Source organism: Melanaphis sacchari, unplaced genomic scaffold (assembly GCF_002803265.2).
Source record: "Melanaphis sacchari strain LSU unplaced genomic scaffold, SCAv2.0 Contig73_pilon_pilon, whole genome shotgun sequence".
Lineage (NCBI taxonomy): Eukaryota > Metazoa > Arthropoda > Insecta > Hemiptera > Aphididae > Melanaphis > Melanaphis sacchari.
The window spans coordinates 337142-358024 of NW_020271525.1; the positions used below are offsets into that span (position 1 = coordinate 337142).

The following is a 20883-nucleotide window of genomic DNA, read 5'->3' on the forward strand; positions in this document are numbered from 1 at the left end:
TTTGTCTCCTGTTTCTAATAAAGGGATATTATACACACGCGCGCATTTATTATGTTACGTAAAACATGTATTATGTATTTAGGTATAATATATTATTATTGTGTGTCGTACATCGGGGATTTATAGAAGACTTGACGTATAGGTTTAAAATATGTGTAATACCTACTCCATAATGACGGGACCCGGCCGTAATAATAAATTACGTAAATTAAATACATAATATTATGTGTAATGGTAACATCGACCTGTGAATAAGTCTCGTCGGACTAATATGCCAAGACACGTTTGTGGATCTCTTCAATAATGATAAATTAATAATAATAAAAAAAAAAAAAGGATTAGAAAAATAGTACAAATACATAAATGTTTTAATATTGCCACTGCTGTTCGTAACGCATTATTAGAAAATTCCGTATGTAAATCATCACGCTTAATACTTGGTATGGCTATAACATAAAGGTACGATCTGCACGAGTGACTGAGGCTGCGAGTATATTATTTTATTACATAATATAATACGTAATAACACTTAAGTATTTTAAGAAAACCTCTTAACATTTTATACGTACATGCTTAACTATATTATTATTGAATATATTATATACTTGTACGCAAGTATATGCAGTAGACAAATTTACTGTTATATTACTACAAGTGTTTTCTTTCTTAATATATATTTTTTTTTTTTTTATCTACATCAAACATTCACGTTCACGTGTATTTGATGGCGCTACGTGACTCGTATGAAATTTACCATCTTATGGAATTAAGACCGTGAGACAGAGCGTAGTATACTATAAATACCTATACGTAAAATATATACAAAAGAGTGTGTATCAGCTCCACTAAACCTCGAGTTTGAACTTTGTGGTGCAGAAGTATGCGTGAATAAAGTCAAGTTTTGCGAGAATCGTGTGCATTTTATAACAATTTTAATTCTATGAAATCAGTTTGTTCACAAAAATATTTATTTTATTTTTAAGTCACGATAAAAATACACAAATTCATAGTACCTAAGTACTTTATATTATTGTAACGAAATATCACGAAACATATACACATGAAAATACCATTAACAATATTCTAGGTAATAAACCATAGATTTTGAAAAATATAAAATACATTTATAGTTTGAGTGTTTTTTATCAAATGTAATATACTTGAATTGAACATTCCCAAAAGTAAATAAGTTTAACAAATTAAATAATAAAGAATAAATCATTATATTTTATCTTTACATCCTTAGCTGAATTATATGTTTGATTAAATATACCACGTCAATTTTAGACTTGTAATAGATAAAAAAAAAGGTTAATTTCTCCATAATATGATATTGAAAATTCAGCTGATTAAAAAATGTAATATAACATTTAATAAAAAAAATAACATAATGACAAAAGACTTTTCAAACATAAGATTAAAAATATTATATTTTGAGTGACATTTATAAGACACAAAATTTATACAATTCTTAACATTCATTACATTATGGGGATATAAAACGAGTCATTTTTTGAAGTATATACCAGATACAAAGTGTAATTAAATTTTATTTATTTAACTACAATAGTAACAACATATCCTTAATTAAGTGCAAAAATATGCTTTAGTTCTTTTTTTGCTGACCATGTCACTCGATTTATATTTTTATAAGAATATGATAAAATAATTTTCAATCAAATGTATTGAATACAAAGCTGAAGACAAAAAAAATTATTTACGTACATAATTATATGAATAAAACTATTCTAACATTAGTACTCGAAATGAATTTTATTCTTAAATTTTAAACAAATGCTTTTTTCCGATCTTATAATATTTTTTTATAACATTTGAAAAAATAAACACATTTTAACGGAACGACACATATGTAAATAATGTCATACATATACGGTTATTATAGTTTGGCAAATAACCATAATAAACTATACTTGATCCTGCGAGAGGTTTTCACCACTCCGTTTTATATTCTAAATGCCGAATGTCAAATGTCGAATAATTTATTATATGATACCCATGTATGCTGCTGCCATGTTATACTGGGTACAAACGAAAAATGGTCGACCAAATCTAGACGTATTATTATTGGATATTTTCTGTAACACACATTATTAGGGTTTGGTGGTCTTTGTTCAAAAATAGTACCGTATAACCACATACTTGAACCTTACTCATGGATATATTGGACATTACATATATATATATTGATATTTTATCTGGTTGCATTTTATAACAGATCCTGACACATTAAATATATAATACAAATGCTCGTTTCTTCGTTTAACATTTTTGATGAACTTGTACTACTTTCTTATTATTTATGTGTATACTGTATATACATACATAATATTGGAATCGTTTTTGTCCTCTTAAATTTAAGTGTTATTTTTGTCTACACTATTAAACCAAAATGTGATATAATTATACGAATGGAAAGATTATGAGGTACTCTTGAATACATTTGATTAGTTCATTCGAAAAAAAATAAGTTCATAAGCAGTTATTTTATGTTAAACCAAAAATGGATAAATATTGCCGTGTATTATATATGGCCGCCGCCTCGGCGGACGAATCCGTGACGTCACGCGCAATGTCATAAGTCACAGTAACTAGCGAACGAATAGTCACAAACGAATTTTAGTTGTATCATTATCTTAGTTAGACTCTATTCTATTTATTAGAGTAAAAAAATAATTATTGATTTTTTGAGTTGGATGGTCCTTTAAGTATTATAAAAAGCATGTATAAATGAATTTATGTGCTAATACTTCCTTATAAGTAATATCATACGTACATTAAATGTTTAACGAACGTATGACAACAGTTTTATAATATTGCTATATCAGTAGTATATATTTTTGGTCAGATTTTTGAGTACTGCTATAGCAGCATTATTCAAAAGTGTGCCTTGGCATTACTAATTAACAATACGGTTAAACCACTTCTTATTCATGATTGTATGTCAATATTGTTCAAAAAAATTATTTCATACTTTAGGCAATTTAATTTAGAGTTAAATCTCTTTAAATTGCATACTCTATATAAATACTCTAAAGTTATAGGTGGTATGCTATCTTCGCACATGTGGCTTATATATACCTGAATTATATATTTATATATTGCAGTCGAATACGGAAGTATGGTATTTTATAGTTACAATATTATGGTCACTATAAATTATTTTGAAGAAAACTTGAAATATTCCAATATTTAAAATGTTTAATAACTCCACTGACAGTGATTGATGAAACATACTTTACACGTTGTATTAGTTAAAAGTATAAAACTGTTAAAGCGTAAGAGAAAAATTGTTATCCAAACTCTTAAATAAATGTATGTACTACAATAGTTTTATTAAATACAAATTATTTAGACTATTTTTTTTATAATGAGAAAACATTTAATATATTAATATTAGTTGAAATAAAGTTTAAATTAATCTATCTATCAAACTTTTTCGTTTTACTTCAGTTGAAATATATAATATAAAATAAGTGAAAATCTGATCAAAATGATTTCATCTGTTTCGATACGTTTTTCGAACTAATAGAAAAACAAATGCCAAAAGTAACTTTGTAGATCTCACTTAATATTAAATATAAACTTATACATTTAAAAATAAAAACGTATAGAATTTGAATACTATGCATTAATGATAGTACATAGGTTAAATATAAAAATCAAAAATAATAACGAAATTTTTAATCTTATAAGATGGAATTTATTTCATAAATAAATGTTATTTTTTGTTTTATTTATTTTATGTACAAATTTTTGTGTGTGCTTATTCATAATTGAGAAAAGCTAAGTTTTTCAAAATAAATTCCCTTCCATCTTTAAAGTGATATATATAAAAAAAATAATCAAAAGCTATAGCTATGGATTTTCATAAAAATAAATAAGATTAGCATATTATTTTATGTAATAAAAAAAATAAGATGATTAGCGTACGTGGCTAATTTTTTCCATTGATTATTTCTGAAACATCTTTATGAAAGTATAATAATGTATTATAGTAATAATTTATAGTAATATAATTATTTTTAGTTAAGTTGATATTATAATTGAAAATCTATACGTTTTTGGTTTAGTATATCTTTAAATATCTAAATTATATAAATATTTACAATTTTGAATTGTTAATTTCCATTCAATATTTAAACTGTATCGTAAGTTTAAGTTTAGAAATAAGGGGATCAGATGTTAGATAGCATACTAGAATACGCGTAGTGAGATACCCTGCGTATAGTTTGAGTAATTATTATAATATATTAGGAACCAAGATAAATTGTTATTTATGAAAATTGTATTAAATACATGAATAGTTTATGTAAAGGTTAATGGAATTTCAAGTTATAAACTTATATAATATTATTATAAGTTATTTACATACAGAAACAACTATTGAAAACTTTGTAGCTATTAAATCTTTGATTTTCAAAGATAATTAGAGTTTTTCAAAAATTTGATATATAACAAAAATGTCAAGAGATTTCCCAAAATAAAAAAAAAAATAAAAATTGTAATAAAAGCTTAAAAACTTTGACAATTATTTCAAATTAAACTTTATTCAAAATGTATCAGTGAAAAATAAATTATCTTATTTTTTTTTAAAATTTATTAATATGTTTACTATGTTACTATGTTAATACAAAGTTTCTCAGAATACTTTTTTAAAATTGTTTAAAAATATTAAAAATAAATTGAGAATATTTTTGATAAGGATTTGAAGTTCAAGTTTTAATAAAATTCTTTAAAATCATGAAAATTTGAAAATGATTTAGTAGCTAAACATTTATAAAATATTAAGTTGTTATAGTTGAAACTTAAAAATTTAATTTAATTTAGAATACTCAAAAGCAGACCATAACGGGACAAAAAAATTTAAATTATATATAAACATAGTTTTAATTTTTAGATCATTAAAGGCCCAAAATTTGATTATTTATATATTTAAACGTTCAATAACAATTTTAGTTGAATTTATGTAATTTAAAAATAATTTTTGTAGGAATCTTTTGACCTTTACATATATTATTATAATATTTTATATATACGATTTTATGTTTTTTTTTTTAAAATTATTTAGATAAATTATTATATGCCATTGATTATCTGTATAACGAATGTATATATACTGTTCTATGATAAGTATTTGAATGTCAAGTGTGATATAAAGAATAAAGATATACTATTATAATATAATATATACAATGTCTTCGACAAAAAAATAATTCAAAGTATCGTATTAATAATTGTAAAACAAATTGTCATAAAAAAAGTAATATAAATCTAAATGTTTCTGTGTCCTCTTTATAATATAAAACTTCTGGACTGTTTTCAAAAAAGTTGTATCAATAGAGTTTTGAGATTTAGAGAGATTTGATAACTCCGTTTTTAAATCAATATAGGTTGTTAAAGGATGACTTTTATATGAATATAATTTTGGCTCAGGGAAATAGGATAATTTTTTGTTGATTTAAATGGTTACAGATTATATAACTATTATAAATTAGTCAAAATATGGCATTTAAAAACTAAAAATAAAAGATAATAAATTATGGTACATTAAAATTATTTATGAGTGAAAAAAAAAGTTTTGAATGAAACATAATTTTAGAAATAAATAATTTTTATATTATTTTTCAATATTGTTAGCATAAATGAAATCAGTTAAAATAAATAGTTAGTGCAATTTTTTTAAAAATTGTACACAGGCGAAGCTAAGTAATTCAGCTAGTATATCATAAATATACTTTTTCGATTAATATAGACTTGTTTAACTCAAAATCGTTTTCACATGTAATGATTAATTATTGAGTTAAAATTTAACACATGCATGTCAGTGGCTTACTTAATGATGAAGTATTCTCAGCACCTACTATTCAAAAGAGCGGTTACCGCTTCTGTTTTTTTAATATAAGATAAAAATTTGAATATAATTGTTAATCTATTTTAAAGACAAAATTTTAAGTATATGACTGTGAAAATGTGAAGTATTTAAAATTTAATATAATTTTTTATAAAGTGTTTCAAAACTTTACAAGTTTAATAAGTGGTCGTGTTCTAAAATATTGAAACATTGTTTGTATAGGCATTACTTAAGGTGAGAGAGAGTTAATAAAATAAACGATGAGTAACGTACATATTTATATAACAAATAATTAAGTATATATTATTAGGTAGTCTTAATTCTATGTATACTTAATACTAAAAAATCAGTACACTGATTGTTATAGATACCTATCATTTACTATTACTATGTGTTGTGTAGTGCTTAACTCATAAGTTATATTTATTCCAATGAATAAACATATAATTTATAAAACAATATTATTATCTACTTAAACAAATTAATAAATAAATATAAATTAGATGCCAAAAATAAATTATGAATTTTAAATATTGATAAAAATGAATAACCATTGTAATATAAATCTAGTTATAATCTTAGTTTTTATTTATATTTCATATTTTTTATTATTATTTTTTTTAAGTTTATTGAGAAATATATTGTCAAATTAATAATATAGATTTTATAATCAGATATTAAAAAGGTTGAATTATTTTAGAAAAAAATAAAAAAACTTTATGTTTATATCATTAAAATTTAAAACTATATTTATTCATTTTTATTTTACTTCAATATAAATTATGTATGTTTAAAAATGTGACCATGTTGGTACATATAGAAATTTTTATTTTAGATTAAACAGTACCATAACACGAAAAATAAATATTATATATGCATGTGTTCTGACTAAATTAGTATATTTTCACATTTTACTGTAAGAATATTAATGGGACATTTACTATTGTCATTAAAATTACATTCGCCGCACTGTGATATCATCGCATTCGTAGCGGAAACTATATTAATGAAGTTGCCCCCCCCCCACATGTCGTCCGATCGATGCTGGACCAGAACCAATATTTTGCAAACTCATTTTCAAAATTCGCAAATTTCTAGTTTAACCATAGGAATGATTTAAAAATTGGAGGAGGCAACCCCAAGTAGCTCTCTCCCCCCACACATATACATTGTACGATCGATCCCAAACTAGTGTCAGTATTTTACAAATTAATCGCAACAATTTGTAACATCAATTTTAAAATTTGCAACACTACCAGTTTTCCAAAAATCCCATTTTCTTGTTGGGATGCTAACTTTACACAGTACCTTTACTTTAAGAAGTCAATTTTAAATTATTTCTTACCTTTTGCAACTAATTTTCAACAAACTGCAATAAAAAGTTTTGAAATTTTCATCTCAATCTCTGCCACTCTTAGTAGCGTATTAAGGAGTGATGACGGAGGTTAGGTTCTTCTAGAATTTTCATATTATTATATGTATAATAAATTAACTCAGCCATCACAAGTCGAACGATTGACTTCAAACAGGTGTAAATATTTTGAAAGTAGATATTCTTGTTAAATTATTAATTATTTTTTAAAAGAATCCTTTTTCTGTTAGTATTTTTGTTACATTTAAAGTTCTTTAATATTACTTATTTGAAATTTGTTTTTCTAGCTTGGAAACATAGTAAAATAGTATATTATTGAATATTAATAAAGTATACAAACATCAATTCATAGTATATTGGACTCTAGAATTACAATAATATATTCATTGATTATTAATACAAAATACTGCGTGTTATGTACGGTGTCTCCATTATATAAAAAAAAAAAAAAAAAAAAAAAAAAAAAAACAATAATGAATGTTTCAAAAAAAAAATGAAATAGAATTGTAAAATTCCCTCACAAAAAACTAAAAAGGGAGATCAACAAGTCTTATGGTTTGGCAAGTAGTATGAATAATGATGCACTTGCGCTATACAATATGTTATAAAAGTTCTTTTCAAAATTTAATATTATAGACTAGTCACTGGGACTTAAATTTTTTTTCCTGATAAAGTAAATATTATTTAAAATGATATAATTTAATATTGTTTGTTTTGAATTTTTTTATTTAAAATAACATACAAAAAAAAATTTAAATATACATATTTCATAAATTATATCATATATTAATCATCATTCTTTATTTTATATAAAAAAAAAATTATACATTATAATCGATACTATTTTAAAGCATACAACAACAAATGTAGATATATTTTTACCATTTTAAAATTGTGACACCTGGAGTATGTTTTTTTCTTAAATCATTATGAACTTCCCAAAATTTATTAATAAGCCTGACTTAAGTAATATAATGTTCAGAGACACATGCCACAGCTCCAAATAATGCATGACTAATTTACAGTAAAACATGACATTTTTTTATACATTTTATAAAAAATTATTAATTGTTTATTTTTTCTTAACATACACTGCAATTCTATATATTTTTATATTTTATATGCACTCATTTATTTTATTCACACGAAAAATTTTATATGGTTTTCTTATTTTACCTGTTTTTCTACGTTAAATGTTATTTTGTTACAAAAAATAAAGTAAAAACAGAAATAATTCAAATTTTCAAGTTTATAAATTCGACAAAAAATCCAGTTAAAAATTGATGTGACATAGATAATTGTGTAATTTTAAAATTAACCTATATTTACACAATATTATTATAAAATATTACTTTTTGAAAAAAAGTTTTAGTTATATATTTATATTATTTTACTATAATTTACTATTGATTTTAATTTTTGTAATTAACTCAAAACCCAAACACTATTTAAGAGCTATAAGTCTTAATGTTTATTAAATTGTTTACCCATTTTATTTATCAGGTATTAAATCGTAAATTTTATTCTAAATTCGAACTTGGCTAAGTCCTTTCATATTATTATGTTGATTAATTAATTATAATAAATAAATGAAAGAAGTATAATATTTTATTTTCTTTTATCTTCCATTGTTATTTCAATTTTCAAATGGAAAATATGTTAAAAAAGCTTCTTCATAAGAGTCTGTTTCAATAAAAAGATGTTCTTTAGGATCCTCTTACATTGAACTACACCATAAATACAGTTGATGCAGTTAGATGTATGTCCTTTAGTATAAACTTTCAAATCGGATTCAAGACTTTCAAATCCGTTTGAAAGCCGTACTATAATTGTCACTGATTTTTTTCTACTCATCATATAGCACATATAGGATTCTAGCATATATTTATTTCTGATGCTGACGGAACATCCATCAAAAGACTTGTAACTATATATATATAACATTACATTTAGAAATTATTAATGCCATATTTGTTACACACATTTCTTCCACAAATATATTTTTTAGCATTTCTAAACGATTATTGTACTTGTACCATTTTTTGCCAATTCATTATAAAACGTCATAAAATTATTATTTTTTTTTTTGCCAATGATTTCCTTGTAATATTTACTATCATTAATTGTCATTGTTGTAAAAGTGGTTACAGAATCAAACGCACATATATTTGATATTAAATATGGTTTTTTTTATTAATTTTAATAAGTTAGGTTTCATATAACCATTGATTTTAACGTGTACTTCTATTTAAAATTCTTTCTATGTTAGGTGATGCGTCTATATATTTAGTTGGTCTGTTTTTAAATGAGTTGATATTTTTTATACTTAAACTTTCTGTAGGATTAGTGCCTTTTTCGTGCCAATTTTCATATTCATTTCCTGTTGAGAAATTAGTATTTGTGTCACATTACCTGACGATGATAAATATCTTTCAAAAAAGTCCTCATAATTAACTGATGTACATGTTTCTCGAATACGTGTACTGTCATAATAACTTTTTGATTTTAAACTTTTTTTGTTAGTGATTTCACTGGTATTATTTTCATTTATAAACTTATCAATGAATGTAGTATTATCTTTATTATCGTTTGAAATTAAATACAAACTTAAATTGTCGAATAAATTTTTTGCTATTTTTTATGTTTGTTTTGTTAGACTTAATTTTCGTAGCAGTATTTTTAGAAATCAGGCTTGTTTTTTGTTATTTTTTTAAAATGTTATCCTTGTAATTAGTTCCTCACCTTTATGACGCCAATTTTCTATATCATCATTAGATGATAAAAAGAAATCATTAGACATACAATCATTTCCATTTGACAATAGAGAAGTTGTTGGACTCTTGTTACTAGCATTATATCTCAGTTGAGGGCTGCGAAATAATTTCGAATTGCTATCAATGCCTTAGATGTGATGAAGTATAAAATGATCAACGGTCACTAGGAGGCTAGCATGTTTTAAAATTAGATTTTTTAATTCATTAAAATCACTTTCAAACGAAACTGATGTAGCAATTTTTAATGGTGAATTAAATATGGGATGCAAAACTCCAGTCCACAATGGAAAATGCTTACAAATTTGCTTAACGTCTTTTGCTAGTTCTGACAAAAATTAAGCAGACATATTTTTACCTTTAATACTGGAATTTAATTTACAATCATTTTCAATATATTTTAGAAATTGTGTTATTGAAGTCCATATCGTTTGCACTTTCGTGTTCAATATCTTTATTATCTTCATTATTGCAGTCTGCATAATTATTAGTATTTTCATCAGCAGTTATGGCTTTCATAAGATTTATCAAATAAAGTCGATACTTCTCTGATGGATTTTTTTCTGATTCCATGTTTTGCTTAAAATCACTGTCATGGTAGCTGATAATATATATTTAAAAGTATTAAGGTCAGTTGAGGTTAATAGAGTAGCCTAAAACAACAAACATAAAATTCTTTTTAGACACTTTTTTTAATACCACATAAACACTTAAGTCTACAAAAAGTTTTGATCATATGAGAGATATTAGTTCTAATAAAACATCAGGGCAATTAATTTTTTTCTCCGGTTATTACAGAAAAAACATTCATCTAGGTACGATTGAAAACTTAAATTACAAAAACTTTTACACAATGCCAAAAAAAGAAATCTAAAGTAATCAGATACTGCTTCACTAGATGTGTTAAGTCCACATCTCAACTATATATCTAGCCAATATCCAATAGCTATTGCTATTGAATTGTGCTTTTCACTTATCATACGAGTAATAGGAATTTGGCCAAAACTAGCATTTCCAACCGTCTTGTACAGAAATATATCACCTGATAATAACTTAAGAAACGTACGTTGAATTTTTTTTACGAGACTACCAGTAGCATCAATAAAAAGTTTTCTATATTTTTCAGTAATATCTTTATATATGACCACATGATGATTTGTCCGATAATGGATAATAGCTGGATCACTGCCAATATGATGAATATTTCCAGCCTGAGAAGTATGCTTCTATTCAATTAAGAAATCAATTAGATTTTTATTGATGACACCTAAATATTTATCAATGTAATTTTGTTTAGTCTTATTTAACACATTATTTTTGTACAAATTTGGAGGTGAAATTCTTCCAAACTTAAAATATTTTACTTGTTCACGTCACCAGTTTGAAGGTACATCTGTTGAAAATTCATAGCCAACCATTTTACGTTTAGTACCTTTCAATGGTCTTTTGGTCGTATGATTTATTTCTTCACCTACAAAATGTTTTTTTAATATACATAAATATAATGGTTCACCCGGTTTTGGTTTAGCATCACTCCAACCAAAATTATCATTTTTAAATTCTTTACAAATTTCTTTGAATGTTAAATAATGTTTACATTTTGATACGTCCTTATTTATTTTGCCACGTTTATAAATAAAACAACATGGCAATTTATGATTTGCCAAAAACGCTTCGTTTATTATATTGATCTATATCTCTGGCTTCAATATATCATAATATCTTATTTTTCCTTTTTATTTATATGGTATAGAAGTAAGTAAAATTTAAGAAAAATCTGTTCAAGATATAGTTAAATTAAATAACTTTTTATTATTTCCTTCTTCGATAGATGAAGATAAAGTAGATTCTGTTTCATTTTAACTTAAGTTTTGTTGTTTCTTTATACCTAAAATATTATTTATTTTATTTTGCCAATCATATCTGTTTTGATAAATTGCTATATGTATATATTTTCTTCGCTGACATTTTATATTTAAGTACAACAGACAAATCAACTCAAACTTGATCAGATATTGGTTATAAAATTTGATCGTCATCAAACAATAAATGCATTTTTTCTTAAAAAGCAGCGAACACGATATCGTTGTTTAACGCTGCAAGGCCTACCAATTTTTTTTAATCTAAAACGAATTTAATAAAATTAATTTTAAATATAAAAGAGATTAGATAAAGTATAATTGTATAAAATAAAAAAAATAATTAGATTGATTTATGATTTTTTTGCGATAATTTTTTTGAATTTGCTACTGAATAATTTCATAGGTTTAAAATTCAAAAAAATAAATGATAAAAAATATAACATTGATAATAAATAAATAAATATATATATATATATAAATATTTATTTATTTAACAAGTCCATGTTTATTTAAGTATTGAAAAAGATTAATGAAATTAAAATCAAAATCAAAATAAACAATTATTGTATATCATACTTATCTTGTCTTATCTTAGAATTTATAGTTGATAAGAGTATTAATTATCTCCTTATAATTTATAAGCTACTTATCAATCTATATTAATATTATAATAGGAAAGATATTATATAAACATAATTAATGTATTGTTTGATTTATGTTAATATATTTATGTGTCAATAATTTTTAATAAATTACAAACTACATACTTTTAAAAAACAATATTTATAATTATTTAAATTAAAAATAAGATAGAAATAATTATAAATAATACGTAATGTATAATGCAAATCAAACATTTTTATTCGGTATCATTCAAATATTTTTTGTGAGGAAAATAGTTAGAAACGACATATAATATGAAATTTTCAAATTCAAAAAAATGATCATTAGATCTTAGAATTGTTTTATAGTAGTTGAACGACCTATCCAAATCAACGAACATGATAGGTAAATATTTTATACACATTAGTTTTTTTGGATTGTATTCTATTTCTGATTTATTTTTTGAAGTTTTGTTTAACAACATATCCCTTATCGATATTACAAAATTAAGTCCTGGGTTTTTTTCCGAATTGTTTAGTAGATATGTACTACCTACTACCAAACAAGATATCGAATCAGCGTTTGATGTCAGTAGTATACAAATTTAATCGTACCGCATCGTACACAGTAAAATTCTAAAATAAAAACGGAAATTCTACAACTATATAAATAACGTATATTTTTTTGTAAATTATTAAAAATATTTAATTATTATAAAATATTTAAAATAAAATTATCATCAGATTATTCGAAATTAAATAAAATGTATACATTGAGTGGTAATTTTTTTCTTTATTGTTAATTTTGGCTCCATTACAACTGGACAATTTTTCGTAAAAATACTATGAATATCCGTGACGAAATTATTTATAATATGACGTATAATATTAATAATACACACACACACACAAAAAAACCACAATTGTTACATTTATTTAAGTTTTGAGTGTCTTGAAATTTAATTCTAATTTTTTGGTTATATAATCTACTCGTATTTACTACAAATTTTTAAAATAATAGTATTAGTATCTTGTATCTTTCGGAAAAATAAGACACATGATAGTAGTATAAAATGTATCATGGTACAAGATACAAGAACAATTTTATCTTTGATACTGCTCAACTCTGAGTATAATATTTATATAAAATACACATTTGATATTGTTTGGTAAGACTAAATCTTTAAAATGTGCATTCCTTTTTTAGACTTAAACAAATAGAACCAATAAGGTCGATATAAGCAACTACTTATAATTGATTATGTGAATTAAAAAAAAAAAAAAAAAAAATGAACATAGACTAAAAATATTGAAGTATAAGATCATATTAAATGCAACATTTATACACGTAAAAATTATGTAGATAGTTAAAAAAAGACGTATCATTGTAAAAGTAAACAATCGTTGTACAACTCAGAATTTAAAATGTTTTTTGGTACTTATAGTGGCATATTGAATACTGAAAGAGAAAATCTAAGAGTCTGAATAGTGAAAACATGCTGTATAAATAAATTAATAAAATACATTTTACTCGCCTTAAAATCTCAACATTTCGAATTACCTAATTTTGATCTCAACGCGATCATAGACTAGCTACTATAGGTGGAGTAATTTTACTTTTCTGAGATTATACGTTGATACCCAATAATTGATTAATAATTTTAACTTTATTATTTCAATTACTTAATACATAATTTAATTTAAATTATTTTCATTAATGAAATAAACTTACTTTGGTTTCCATTCTGTATTTATTAATATTATTTTGAACAATTAACAATACAACGTCTTTGTAAGAATTGACTTGTTTGAACAAATGCAGATTCAACAATAATAATTTATAGTATTATGGTCATCAAAATAAAATAATTTCTACAAATTTGAAATTTCTATACATAAACTATTTCTATTTTTATCAATTAGTTTAATACTAAAATGTATTTATTAGTATAATGTTTGCTATATTTAGATCAAAGACTAGATGTTTAGGTATATATGACAATCAACAAATATAGTTGGAGATTGTGCGGGACTGGTGCACAAATGTTGACGGTTGGGTGGTGTACGAGGGAATTTTTTACACTACGTTATGTTTTAGTGGCTATCGTAAATAAAATACACTCGTACTCTCTACAATCAATATTATTTATGCCCTTTAATAATAATTTCGTGTTTAGTTCTGTATAATATCTTTGTCCGTTATTTAAATTTGTTTAAATCTTCATGATTATCAATTAGCAGTATGCACAATACGTGATGATACCGCACAAAATAAATTTAGGTACCTATTGTGATCATTCGGTAAGATATCCGAAATATTAATAATCATTAAAATGTTTTTGAATAGCTCAAAATTTTTCGTCATAATTCTGGAATAATCAGGTAACAAATTTGAATATGTTGTTTACAAATAGTAACAGTTTAAAATATATAAGGTTCTATGTTAATACTTTCACACGCGTATCTATTTAATAAAATACATTTTATAAATAATAACGTCCACGAGTATTTAGTTTTTATAATAGACAATATCGAATCTAAAAATAATGTAAAATTGTTATTGAAAAAATAATAAAATAATAATATCAAAGGCCGAAACGTCACCTAACCTGAATCCTCTCTCAAGTACGAGAAGACAACAAGTGATATGGACACGGATGAAAATCGGACACACAAACATCACTCACGTCCACTTAATGAGGAGAGAGCCGAGACCAAACTGCGAACTCTGCAACAACACCCCGATTTCCACATTACACCTACTCCTAGAATGCCCTAATCTAATAGAACAAAGAAAAATTTTTCCAAACCTAATATTAAGAGATATTTTAAGTATATACAATTTTAGCTATTTAATAACATTCCTTAAAACAACCAATCTATATAATAGAATCTAAATAGTTATATATTATTGTTACATTATCATTATCACCATATACTTGTACTATACTGTAATGCCTTTATTTAAATATTAAGATGATTGTAAACAACTTGTAAACATGTTTTTGTTCCCGGCTAATGATTTTAATGTTGAAACCGTACCAATAAAAAAAAAAAAAAAAACTAATCAAAGTAAATACGAAAAAGAATTTCAAATTAGCCAACAATACGCTTCATATTTAACGCAGTTTAAATGTTAAATAAATAAATAAATAATTTGAAAAATAATCACGTTGTATTTTTATATTAATTATACTTTAAATAAATGACAATAAACATCAAAAGAAATAGACGATTTTAGATTTTATTTATGAATATATTGTAATAAAGTAGTTACTATAATATTTTATAAAATTTCCTTGATTTTTATTTTAAATATTTAGATACCTATACTTATTTAATTAAAAATATACCCACTATGTAGGTATATTATAGCTAATTTATAAAAAGTTTTGATTAGAATCTACATTTCAATCAAATAGGTTTATTGTTATAAATGGTTAAACAAATTCAACTATAAATTTAGTTTTCTTTCTATCACCTATAACAATGCACAGGAAGAGTTGTCCCCCAAATATTAAATTTGCAATTATATTTATGTATTTTTTAGTGATCTTTTTGCAATTTTTTATTCAACTTTGTTTGATTGGCTTATAGGTATGTTTTAAATGTGTATACTATTTATAACAATTTTTTTTTATTTTTTTTTGAAAATAAAACATTAAAAAACCGTAAAAATACAAAAAAAGGATTTGCAATTAGCTAAACTAAATTTTTTATAATTCGGTAGCATTTTTTAAGTGGAAAATATACGAAGTTGGTGACTTATATTTAAATGGTAGTTGCGAGGAAGCAAATGATTTGCAAATTCTAAAAATGAGTTTGAAAGATATTGGCACAGGTTGGACAATGAAGGGGCTACGTGAAATTCCCCCTCTCCAATTTTATAATAATTCCTACGGCTAAAGTTGAAGTTTGCAAATTATTGCAAACTATTTGCAAAATATTGGTACCGGTCCGGTATCGATTGGACGATATGGGGGGTGGGGGCTACGTGAAGTTGGCCCCCCAATTTTAAAATAATTACTACGGCTAAAGTTGATGTTTGCAAATTCTGAAAATGAGTTTGCAAATTATTGCAAACTATTTGCAAAATATTGGTATCGGTCCGGGATCGATCAGCGGATAAAGGAGGTCAACTTCACTGACTTGTGGAAACTGCCTGGTAAGGAGATTTATGTATAGCGGAAATATGTTAAAATATGATATTAATTGGATCAAATAATCCATATAGTTAGTGAACCCGTCACAATACTTGACGAATTTTTATAGAAATACAATATTGAATAAATTAATATTTACGTCTTTAATTCTTTATTTATTACTTACATTATAGTATATATTTACATATAATATTATTTTACTCATCAAGTGGGAATGTATATTTATCGTGCTACTTATGTGGATTATATATAATTATACATTTAAATTAATGTCATTTTTTTTTTTTTTTTTGTCTTAAAATAGTTTGATATGTATCCTAACTTGACGTAAAATACGCATAACGTATTTAAAAAGTCCTCTCACATATAACCGACATACATAAAAGGATTTAGTGCTCAACTAGATAAAAAATTATTTAATAAAATGTTTGGTGACATTTTTCTAGTATATAATTATTCATAATTCCTCAGAAAATATTATATAACAGTTAAAAAAATGAAAATTTTATTTTAAAAATATAATAATTTATCACAATATTTGTTTGACTAAATAATGTGATTTAATTAATTTCAAAAAATTATAAGATTATAACTATTAATTTTGTTTTATAAATAAATATAAATGTAAATTATATTTTTGATTTTTAGTATTGAAAAATATAGTTATTATTATACATTTTTAATGATTTTGTTATATTATACAAAATACAAATTAATTATTGTATTATAGTATATGTTTTTAAATTACAATTAATATTTATGATAACGACCTAAACATAGTTTAATATTTTAACTAACGCTATCAGTGTATTGATTAGACAATACTTTTAGAAGCGCTAAAAATGTTATTACTTTCAACATTTATGGTAGTTTCAGGTTGAAAATCGGATTTTGCAACTAGACACCTATCCAAAGAGGAAAATTCTTCTATTTCTAACTTTTTATAGTATTGAGTTGAAATAATTTGAACGGTGAAAAAGTGATGGGAAGTTAGTAAAAATGTGAGTGAAGTCGTAGATAGCTTTTTTAACATTGTTAGTACAAAGAGAAGAGCTGTTTAAGGGAAGTTAAAACGCATGAGCAGCAAGTTAATTTTGTTCTAATCTGAATCTCGAAAAACAAACGATATAAGATTTAGATAGGGGCTGTTGTAATTTGTAGTAACTTGGAATTTATTTATTTTCTAATACTATTTTATATCTCGTATTCCTAATCTAACCTAACCTAACCTAACTTTAAGTTGTTGGGGCACTACGGACACATTATTTTATTTTTTTTTTGTTTATTTTGTAAATTTAATAGCCGTATACTAATTTTACCTATCTACTACCATTTAACTTCTGGAATGATTTTCCTTGTGAGTATTGGAAAACAGCTTTTGGTTACGTTTTCCTTGTTTATAAAAAACATGTTATTTGAGAACTACGCCCTTATACATACTTTGTATAAATAAGGAAGTAGGGATCATTAGTTTTTAGACATAATTTGAATTTGTTATTAATCCGACTGATAGAGTTAATCACTACTTTATTGACTTATTGGGCTACCAGTAAAAACTTGTCTCAAGTAAAGTAAATAAACTTTTAATTTCTATTAAAGTAACTATTGACTAAAAATTTACCTATATTTGAAATGTTATTTACGAAAGTAAATTTTGTTGCTAAATCGTACTGAGACACTAAATAAATACATACATACATATATATATATATATATATATATATATATATATATGAACTAGCGAAATAAAGTGCAATCGATGACTAGGTACATATATTTCCAAGCATGTTCTACATAATCAAGTAAGTTGGAAGGCGGAATTTGTCTAATAGATTTTTTTGTGTTATATTGGTTGGAAATTGCAAGACGATCAGCTATTTCATTGTCTAAAATTCCAGTCTGGAATTTATAAGAACTCAATTGTAAAATCTTTTGAATAAAAATAAACGATTGATTCTTTTATATAAAAGACAAAGGAAGAAGTGGCTGCAGAGATAAATATAGAGTTAATAGCATCAAGAGCTAATTGAAAATCTGAGACGATCAGATATTTTTTATATTAAGTGATTGAATACAACTATGAGCTATCAAAATCATGTATCAGTTTGTAATAAATGTACATAAGAAATGAGGTAGATATGAAGTAATATTATTAGATATAGATGCTGATATTATACATCTCCGAAGAAAATCGTTTTTATTCGAATTAAAATTTAACACACTAATTACTTTAATCTACTGTTGGAGGATATCAATTGTGTAATAACAAAAATTAATCGGTTATCGGTTTATAGTAAAAATGATTTGACTCGATCTTTGTATATCTTATAACTATGTTTATTTTGATCTCTGTACTCGTATATATTTTTATAACAATATGGATCTTGAAATATCTAATGTCAATTTTTTTACTGTAAATAATCTGTAAATATAAAACTCAAAGGTCTAGTTGATGTTTTTATTTTTAATTCACATTTTAGACCAATTGGAACCACATTTTGCACTTATACTATACATTTATTTAAAATTATATTCTTGAAAATTTCTTAATATCACAAAAATTATAAAACTACAAATATTTTATAGTAAAACATTTATAAAATTTTTAATTTTTATAGCTAATTTTTAAAAATTCAGTAAAATGTTCTTTATTAACATTTCATATTAAAAATAAGGAAGCTAAAAAGCATACAATCATGATTATTTTAATAGAATTTGAAATTCAGATTTAGATGATTATATATTTTAAGAATAAATAATAATGTTATGTATTTTTTATTAATCAAAATATTATTTACGGGGACTTAATATTTTTAAGTGTGTTATGAATTTTACTTTATGCATTGTCATTTTTAAATTATTTTAATCATTTTAAGATTTTTAAGGTATTATATATAAATAATATGAACCTATTTACATTATTTCATTGTGAGGTGACTTTGACTAAAATGTTATAAACAATAATAATTAAATATTAATAATATAACAAATGTAATGTTTTCTGCAAAAATTACACCAACCTACTGTAAAACCATTCGTAAAATAAATCAATATAAAAAAAAACATAATATGAAATTAATTTTCTCATATAGGCTAATTAGATTGTCTCCGTTCTGAATTGTTCTTTTTGAAAATGATATTTCATTGAATTCAAATTTAACATATTAATTTTAGTGACCAATTCGATAGCTAATGCACAGCAGAGCAATTACCTATTTTTCCACTTCTTAGAAAAAATTATTTATCTCACATTACACAAACTATGCAGATCATTCACGTTGTAAGTTGTAAATATATACGATTAAATATTGTAATTTTGTATGATACATGTACAGATATATTTGGTTTCGAAATAAATAAACTAATTTTTGATGAGATTTTATTTTTATAGTTAATAATATTATAATGTTATATACTTTTAAGTTTCATACGAATTTATCAAAAAAATTGAATACCATTAATCCAAACGAATATTAATTTTTTTTTTTTACTCTATTATAATAAACAACTATTGAATTGTCATAGGAAATACTCAAATACATTTATAATTCTGTGCTAGTTAAACTCATAACTATTATTATATGATGGAGGATGATAATAACAAAAGTAATAATAATAATAATGGATAGTTATGATGACGTTTTTTGAAAATCAATTAGCTAGCAAAGTTGAATACAACGATATATAATTATAATATAATTAAGTAGTAATATGACTACTAGTAAGGTGTTATATATACCGACTAATAATCAAACCACAATTAAAATTGAAATAATTTGTTTTAATAATCTAATGCTGATATTTTAATTATGTAATAGCACATATATTATAATATTCAATATTACCATAAAGGATTAGTTAATGTGAGTAGTAATATGACATAGTAAATTCAATTTATCAATAAGAATTTCACTATTATGTTAGTATAATTACTTATTATGTGAAGTCCTTCATTAACTCGTATCATATAGTGTAAATATTGATTAAATTATTTGTAAATAATTAAAATTAAAAAAAAAAAAAAAAAAAAAAAAAAAATTATGTTTAAGTAATATTTAAAATAAAACATTATGTTTTTGCGTTTTCTGAAATACGCTTACTAAGTTATGGATGTTATATGTTAACTATTGTAAAATTAAAAACAATTACAATGTGCGTTTTTCATTTAAATATTTTAGTCCTTTTAATTATTTTTAAACTATTAAGTATGAATATAAACTGTCAATAATTCTAAGGAGCTA

General features: G+C 23.7%; 1 protein-coding gene across 2 annotated transcripts in view; it reads right to left on the reverse strand.

The window, feature by feature from the left end:
* The window catches only part of LOC112600976 (tachykinin-like peptides receptor 99D), a 225075-nt gene that overhangs the window by 27129 nt on the left and 177063 nt on the right, over positions 1–20883 (reverse strand). The gene's annotated exons all lie outside the window — the stretch shown is intronic.